We start from the raw sequence: 9,788 nt of genomic DNA, 5'->3' as shown, positions 1-9,788 counted from the left end.
TTTACAATATTTAGTCTGTTTACATTTAGCAAATTAAGGAAGATATTTTATCTTCCCTCCTATATTTGTGAGTCTAATATATTTATTAGACTAATAATTGTATAGTCTAATATTTATTCTTTATTATAACTAAGGAAAACTATAACTATTTGTCTTCAACTCTTCAAAAACATCAGAATGATATAATATTACATAAATAAACAGAAAGTGCATTGTAGGCAATTTCCAAACCTCTAGAATAGACAGAGACATCTTGCTGCCTGGACAGTTACCCAAAGTTCTTATGTAACGTTGGGACATCTATCTTCTGCATGTAACCCAGAATATCCAGCAAAACATTCCATAAAGCAGGGAATTTGAAGATCTGTTCTTCCTTGTAATGGAAAAGCTCATCAATTGATTTCTTCTGTATCCTGCAGAATGTCTGGCAGTTTTTTCTATGAAGCAAAAACCCTAAAGGACCATCTCATCTTTTGGAAAGTTCGGCAGTCATTTTATTTGTGGGTTCTGCATGTCTAGTTCAAACAGCATAATATCAAGCAGTCCAGGCACAAACAGTTTCCTTTCCAAATGGCTAACCCTGTCACATTGAAGGAAATTCCATGATGAGTTTTTTCAAAGCCCATCAACCTCTCTGAAGTAATGGTGCTGCCAGAAGCAGAAGTATCTCACTGTCAAGAAAATTCTAAGTTCTTAAAACATTTTAAATACCATATTCTGTAGGTCTTTGAAAGAGTTTAGGAATACCTATCCATCTAAAATAAATTTTTGTATATCTAGAAAACTTAACTAACATGATTAAAAGTTTTACTATTATCTATCACTATCTATTAATCTGTATTTCCTAACTATACATTACATTTTTAAATGACCTACACAAACACAATACCTTAAACAAGAGCAGAAATGCATATACACACTGTAAAAACATCAACTTTAAATTTGTGTCAATGGACCAAGATCCATACCAATGCAAAATATTCATCTCTATATCATATTCTCCTTATTTTTTATAGAAATTGATTGTGATCATTAATTACTTATAATCAACCCCCTTTAAATAAAAACAATCATTTACAAACAATACTTGGGAATTTTGGTGTAGTGTTTTTGACTACTTCCTACTGACTGAGGATGCTGTTAATTAGGTCTTTAATGGGGTATCCTGTATGGTTAGTTCATCTTAGCTATAAGTCCTGAAGCTGTTGTGGATGTTGGACCACCTAGGCCATCACTTCAGGGGGTCTTATTTGATCAATCCATATTAGCCTGGAAGGAATCTATATGTTATCGTCTTCTGTGGAAACAAAAGGAGAACCTCTTTTCCAAAGCAATGTATTTTTAGACTCAAATTTTAAAGCCAAGATACCTTTAAAATGTATACATTGGCTTAGTTTAGCAGCCCCTATGATCAAATGTCTCTCTGCAGTCAAAATTCAAATTCAAATAAATCACAATAGTATATATAAACCAGATTCTTTGTGTATTTTCCATATTTATGAGGTTTTTAAAATTACTTTTATCTTTTAATCTATGTCAATTTGTACTTTTATATTATTTCTGCTGTCTCTGTAAAGACTTTGTTTTATTTTTTTAACTGTCTTTACTCTTTTTCTTCTCTCTCCATTGTAGGCATTAAGCAATTTGTAACATGCTACACAGAGACCTAGTTTAAGTGCAGGAACTCCCAAAAGAGCCAGAGATCATTCTGCTATCATGATCCAGGAAGCTGGATCTTAGAGAAGCCATGCAATTTTTGTTGCTAACACTGAGTCAGGAAGACTTCTCTTAAAGAAGCCTTGCCTCTATTTACTGCCAGCAAAGAGAGTCTATCTGAAAAAATGTGACTTCCAAGAAGCTGTGCTTAATTTTTTTTCTTTTGTGTCTAGAATTTCTCCTCCCACACACAAGCACTCTCAGTATTCATGCGGATGTAGTTGCCCCTCCTTGAAGTCGCATTTGTAAGTGGAGACTGCTCATTCATTCCTGGCTGCCCAAGACCCAAATAATCACATAGAAACTCTATTAAGTACAACGCTGCTTGGCCTATTAGCTCAGACTTCTTATTCACTAACTCCTACATCTTAAATTAACCCATTTTTCTTAATCTGTGTATCATCATGAGGCTGTGGCCTACCAGCCAAAGTTCTGGGGCATCTGTCTCCTTTGACAGCTACATGACATCTCCCTAACTCTGACTGGTCTCTCTATATATCTGTGATTGGATTTCCTGCCTGGCTTTATTCTGCCATAGCATAGGCCAAAGCAGCTTTGTTTATTTACCAATTAAGCAACGCATATACAGAAAGACATCACACATCAATCCTTCCTCATATAGACTTCATTAATAACGAAACATGTATGGGGAAAGCTTGCAAAATATAAGCCTAAGAAGTGTGTGATATAGACATGTACTATAAAGGTTCATGAGCCACCGAACCTAGCCCTTTGGGGGAAGGGTACTTCTACTTATTAGCTTCAGAACATGTAAGGATTTTTTATAATTATTTGAAATTTTCATACATTTATATAACATATCTTGATCATATCCACTCCTCACTTTGCCCCCAACTCTCCCTAGGCCTCCCTACCATGTCCTCCCAACTTCATGTCCTCCTACTTTTTACTCATTCATTTATTTTATCTACTAAATCCAATAAGTGCTGCCCATTTGCACATAGGTTGAGTTCATCCAAAGAGGAATAGGGAACCTATCAGTAGCCACATCACCAAAGAAAAATTGTTCTTCCTAGCAACCATCTATTGCCAATATTCACGTTAAAATTTCCTTCTCATGAATTTTTTTAAAAAAATTATATTTCTATATGTAGCTGTATGTTGACAGAGACATGTATTTATAGATTTTCAGCTCCATGAGGCAAGAGGCATCAGACTCTGCCATCACCATCCCCAGCTTAAAGTTATACATAATTGTGAGCAACCTGCTATGTATGGTGGGAATTAAACTCAGGTCCAAGAGCAGTATATGGTCATAACCATTGAACATCTTTTCAATTCTTGAGCTCAAACTTTTAACTAGTTTAATCTTGTGCTGGTAACTCAAGCTACTATGAGTTCATATATGCAGCAGCCACATTATGTCCACAGCACTGCTGCCCTGATCTGCATCTTATACTTTTTCAGTACCTTCTTCAATGATGTTCCCTGAGCCTTACAGGGGTATGATAGAACTGTCCTATCTATGGCTGTGCTCTAACAGTCACTTTCTCTTAGCACTTTAACTACTACCCACTGTAATAAGATGCTTTCTAAACAAGTTTGGAATCAGCACATATAAACATTAATGTTTAGAAGGCATGGCCATTTGGAAAAACATCAGTAAGGTTTCTCTGTAATTTATAAGTTCCCCAGTCATGGATATTGGCCATGCATGAATTTTCTCTTGTGGAGCAGAAATAAAATTTAAACAATAGACCCACTGATTTTCTCCATAAACACCATGCCACTATAGTATCAGTGGGCACATTTTACTTGGCCTTGGCAGTCAGTATTGTATCATGCAAGGACCAATGTTAGATAAACTGTTGATATCTTTCTTCCCGAGCATTATGAAAGCTAGTCAGCAGGGATTGGTAAATTCAAGATGTAATTCTTTATGTCTTTACCATCTACTTACATATTGAGCAATAAATTCACTTCCATTCTTGGGTGTGTTTTTGTCCTGTTTTGTTTTGTCTTTTGAGACAGGGTTTTTTTTGTGTGTGCAGTCCTGACTATCTTGAAACTTACTCTGTAAACCAGGTTAGCCTTGAACTCAAAGAGTTCTGACTGCCTCTGCCTCCTGCGTACTGAGATTAATGGATGTACCACAATACCCAGTTCTGTCATTTAATTTTAATAAGCTGTCTCTCATTCATGTTTCTAACCATGTGTTCTGGTACAATCCTTTACACTGAGACACAGTGCCTAAAATCAGACGCTATGGCTCAATGCTAAGCATTTCTTTTCATTATCATTTCTGCTGGCAACCACAAACATATAAGTTCCTTGATATTCTGGGATTTCTCATCTTTTATCTGAAATCTCTCCTTTCTTCCCTGTGAACATTTGTTCACCTTTATTACAAAGGGCCAGATTTTCTCTTTCACATTTATATTTCCTTTCTCCAGGAAACTGCCAGGATTTACAATTTGGTTGCTGTGCTATTTTTCTCCTATACTCTAAAAAGAACCCAAAAAGGAGTCTCAGTTTTCCCCAGTAATAATTCCATAGGCTTTAATCATCCTATAGTTTTTTAAAGAAAATTAAGATTTATACCAGCTCAGTTTTTGGCAATGAAACAGATCGGTGTGAGACAGAATACATAAAGACTTTTATAATTAAAACACATTTTTTACTTAGCACTTATTCCCTATTTTGAAGGCTAAATTTGAAATGTTGTTCACCCATGTAGTTTTCTTAGGTAGGAAGGCAATTCAGCTTCCTGATGGATACTGGGAATACAATAATGAGAGGCAGTGAGTAGGCACTAACCACCATGCTGAGTAGAACATGCATTTGCAAATTAAATTGCACTAGCTCTATGCCATTGGTACTGTTTCTTGGGTATTTTATAGGCTTATCAACAATGGAAAAATGCCGGCAGTGGTACTGAAAGTAGACAAACTGTTAGAGCTCTAACTCAAGCTAACTCCTGAGTTAGTATGTCCAATCTCCACCAACCAAGTTTCTTATTGAGAGGGTAACAGTTCCCATGACAAAAGCGAGCACAACACACATCTCTGGATTATATGTCAGGCTATTATCTATTTATATTTTTCATAGATTTCATAAAAGATACAACCTTTTCAAAGCTATAAATGACGAGACAGATTACATAACTAAGTAAACAAATGCAACCTCATGCCTATTTCTTTAACAAAAGGAATATTGCCCTCTGAGAAAAGTAATTGCAATTTCATTTCAGCCACAAGCTTCACACTTTCTATGACAATACTCCAAATTGCCACAAGTTTAAACACACAGCAGGAAACTGCCTCGGAAAGATAAAGAAATCCATTCACTATAGATTTAATTATAAAAGCATTTAACAGTAATCACTACATGGTAGTTCACACAACATTAAATGTAGAGCCTGTTAGCAAAGATAGATTACCTTGGAACGGAAAGTCATTTATAGAGCACTGAACTGTTAGAAATGTGAACGCTCAAATGGGTATTCGAAAAAGCCAGAGACCAGGCCTACTCAAATCCTTCATCTGGTGCTCCACTCAGATTCTCTTTGGAAGCAAATTGAATCAATCACACACTTTCAGATTAACTACTCTTGCTATACCAAGTTAAATATGATTAAGAGAGTATAATATCCACTTATACAGAATAGAATAATGACACTATCCCTAAAAATGACTACTTGGATCCTTAATAGGTCCTTTACACATTCTAGAACACTCACCAGCTTAATTGAAAGTAGTTCAATTATAATTATTTCAAAAGAAATGTCACTTGAACTTCATAACATACACTTTGCAGTGTTTTAATCACATTAAAAGCAGAATAAAAGTCCTCAGGGGCACACTTACAGAAGACATAGGCATGCAATCAATGTGTCAAAGTTTGTCACTAAAAGTGACTTTCCCACATGTAAAGGTATTTTAGAACTTTGTTCACAGGGAATGAGATCAAAACAAGCTCTGTAGTAAGAGCCAATATCTTGCCAAGGCCATTCTAATTCTAGCAATTTCTAAATTCCTAGATCCCAGAAAACCTCTTAAACATGAGTATACCTGAAATTTTATTAATAGTTTTGGGTAGAGAACAGACAGTCATTTAGGGTAATAAAAAGTCTGAAATAAATTATTTTTACACTACTTTGTAGGGGTATCTGTGATGGTTTGAAAGAAAATGCCCCCCAAAAGGAGTGACACTATTAGGAGGTAGGGCCTGGTTGAAAGAAGTGTGTCACTATGGGGGTGGGTTTTGAGGTCTCTTTTGTTCAAGCTTCCCTCAGTGTGACAATCAGTCAACTTTCTGTTGCCTACAAGATGTAGAACTTTCAGCTATTCCATAAGCACCACATCTGCCTGTATGCCACCATGCTCCCCTACATGTTGATAATGGATTGAACCTCTGAAATTATAAGCAAGCCACCCCAATTAAAGGTTTCATTTATAGGAGTTGTCGTAGTTCTGGTGTCTCTTCATAGCAATGAAAATCCCTAGATGGGATCTTAGTTTCATTTCTGTTTCTGTGTTAAATATCTTGACAAAATGCAGCTTGGGAAAGAAAGGGTTTATTCAGTTTACAATTCCAGGGTAGAGCCCATCATTTTGTGCAAGTCAAGACAGGAACTATAGTATCAGTCACAGTCAAACACAAAAAGAAATGAATGAGCCAACATGGCTTGCCTGGAGTTTCTTCACCCTTACATAGAATATGGCACAGCTCATGAAATGGTTCTGCCCACACTTAGGGAGGTGTTAACTCCATTAACTGTCAAGACTTTCCCTCTCAGACATGACCATAGACCAATGTGATCTAGGTAATTCCTTATTTAGACTTTTTCTGGAAAATTCTAGATTGTATTAAATTGACAGCTAACTAACTAGCATAATGCTTGTTTAACCTTTTGACATTTCAACACAATGTCATCATCTACCAATGTCTTAGGTCATATTCAGCAGTTAGCTATCCTGGGATACCGAGGGCACAGAAACCACAGGCTGCACATACCTGAAAGCATTCTCTCACCTGCCCTCACTCTGGGTCCTACTCAGCTCTCAGTAAAGAAAATGTATGCCTAATAATATAAGCAAAAATCAAAATTGTATTTAACAAAGAAAAATAAACCAATAAAGAGTGAGACAGGTATATATTGCCATGATAATAAAAACATTATCAGGATGGTCTGAACTCAAGAAACAGGACTGTCATCCAAAAAATAAGGCAAAACTGAGCAGTGGAGAGATGTTGACATACATACAGAACATCTCGAGTCATCTGGATAGTCCTGTGGGCTCAAGCTTAAAAAAAAAGAAATGTAGAACTGGCTTCATTAATTATATAGCAGGATAACTGGTCATGGTATACTGCACAAAAATATTCAGGCTCATGGTGATTCTAGCCCATCAAATTTATCAGTGTAAATGGAAAGAGAAATGCATAGTACAGAATAAATTGAGTAGCTTAGGTATCCACTGGTATACAGTTAAAAAATTTGCATCCATTGAAATACATGCTGTAGTTAACCTATGCTCATAACCTGTGGGGCTTGTAATGGGAGCTGTATGTCATTTACAAAGACTCTATCCTGAGGAGAGTAATTCGGTTAAGATTTGAAAATGAGAATAGACAAGGGGAATAGTCAAAGAGAGTGACTTCAATATATTTGATATTTGTAATTCATCTTTTACCATTTTTCAAACTATTTGATTTTATCACTTTAAAGTCCTTGCAAAATGAAACAGTTTACATATTTAATGACTCAAGACTGTTCAGGAAAACTATGGCTTAAACATATGAAATGTATTTTTCTGTACATTGATAAATCACTTTCCTTTCTCATTGCCTAAATTACAATTTATTAAATAGTGCAATTCCATTTTCCACCACTTACCTTTTACAAATGAAGACCTGTCATATTTTCATACACTTTCCCTATGGGCTATACTCAATTTTAGCTCATTAATTGATGGGAAGTTTTAGCATCAAAAGCAAATATGACATTATAAAATCAAAGCAATTTTGTTTCAGCCACTCACCAACATTCTCTGATAAATTTAGAACAGTGAAGATGATGCTTTCATGGCTGACAATCCTGCCAGGACATATAAAACACAACTCATAAATAAGGTAATTCTCAACAGTGACTCTTAATGCTCCTTTTGTTGAGACACTAAGAGAGCAGATTGAAATTATTCTAGTTTCTGGTACTTGACAGTTTTGGGGGTGTCAGGCTGATAAAAATGAAAGCTTCTTGCCAGCTTCAAGACAGCTGAAGACAGACACTTGACAAATAATTTTGAATACTGAGGTTGGTCAACTGCAGCTTCAAAGTCTAGGGTCTAATGCTAGTATTATCACTCAGCTGTCTCTCTCCTAGGTTCTTTAAAAAAAGCATCACAACATCACTCTAGCTGTATTATAGGTCTTGAGGTCTCTTCTTAAAAAAAAAAAAAAAAGGAACTGTCTGATATCCTTACCAAGTGCCATATCTTTAAAATAGACCATAACTTCCTTCATTTCAATCCCTAAACAAAATTGCAGTGACCAAGCTATTCAACATCAGGAAAAAAATGAAAACTTTGATATCAAGATGTTACCAGCTATTTGTAGGAGGAGGAAGCTTAACTGCTTGTTCATTTCCAAGCCGCCCAGACCCCAGAAATAATCACACAGGAACTATATGAAATCACTGCTTGGCCCATTAGCTCTAGCTTCTTTTGGCTAACTCTTACATCTTAATTTCACCCATTTCTATTAATCTGTGTATCACCATGAGGTTGTGGCCTACCAGCAAAGTTACAGCACATCTATCTCTAGCAAATCCATGGCATCTCCCTACTCTGCCCTTCTTTCTTCCAGCATTCAATCCAACCCTCTGCCCTACTTAAGTTTTGGTTCATCAAACCGTATTGATCTAGAAGCAATCCATAGGTTCTCAACTTCTGAGAAAACAAAAGAAAAACCTCTTTTCCAAAGTAACATATCCTTAGACTCAAATTTTGAAATCAAGATACATTTATGTTGTTTTAACTTAGCAGTCCACACAATAAAGTGTCTCTCTGTACTTAGCTCCTTTACAGTCAAAAAATTAAAAAAAAAAACACAACGATATACATAATCCAGACTCTGTGTATAATCCATCTTTACATGGCTTATTTTTCTTTACTCCTTTTTATCTATGACTATCTGTCCTCTGTCTCCTTAAAGACTTTACCCATTTTTTAAAGCACTAACTTTATTTTATGACTCTTTATACTCTTTTTTCTCTCTTTGAAGCCTATGTACATTTATTCAACAGCTAATTTTAAAGTCATTCCCAAAGCTGAAATTGGTGGTACATGTCTGCAATGGTAGCACTTGACAGGTTGAGATACTTGCAAAGCTGTCTTTTATCTGTTTCCTCAACAGTAAGCTTCTTGTTTACAACCAATGACCCATATACATACAGTGCCACATGTATCTGATACCAAGGCATAATGAAGGTTTCAAAACAAATTATCTTGTTACACCTGGAGACAGATGCCACTTTCATGTGCAGATCTATACCATGAGTTTTACATATTCCCTCCCAAATATTGTGAATAATTTAACTTTTTCTTAGTGATTCATTTTCACCTCTAGAACATCAGTAAATGAAACAGTGCAAGTCTTAGGGATGAGACTGCAGATTTTTTTTTTTTAAAAAAATTAAACAACCAACAAAATACTTTTAAATTATTTCATCTGAGTTTTATGTTTTCATCCTTATCCTCTCAGTGCCAGGTCACTAAATATTCAACATTCTATTTGTTACCACTTGCCATCTTATTTTCCTTCTGCAATGTGCCTTGCTTTCTCTACTTCCAATTATACAAAAGTTATTATGGGGAAAAGACCCTTCAACAATCAAATTGTAGAGCAACTTACAAATAGGAAGTGGGCTGCTGTCCTATGTTTTTGGAAACTGGTGGCAAATTTTCTTCAGATTTAGAGGTTCCCAGACTGTTGCATCAGCTGTAGTATTTTACAGCAGGTAGTGAACACAGGAAAAACCTCATTCTTCTCTTTAAGGACATATATTATCTCTGGTTGTTTGCATAATGCACCAATCATTCCCATGTCGC

The sequence above is a fragment of the Myodes glareolus genome, chromosome 4 (assembly GCF_982192425.1).
Source record: "Myodes glareolus chromosome 4, mMyoGla1.1, whole genome shotgun sequence".
In the NCBI taxonomy this organism is placed as follows: domain Eukaryota; kingdom Metazoa; phylum Chordata; class Mammalia; order Rodentia; family Cricetidae; genus Myodes; species Myodes glareolus.
The sequence above is the reverse complement of the archived record's forward strand: the minus strand, read 5'-3'. Positions refer to the sequence as shown.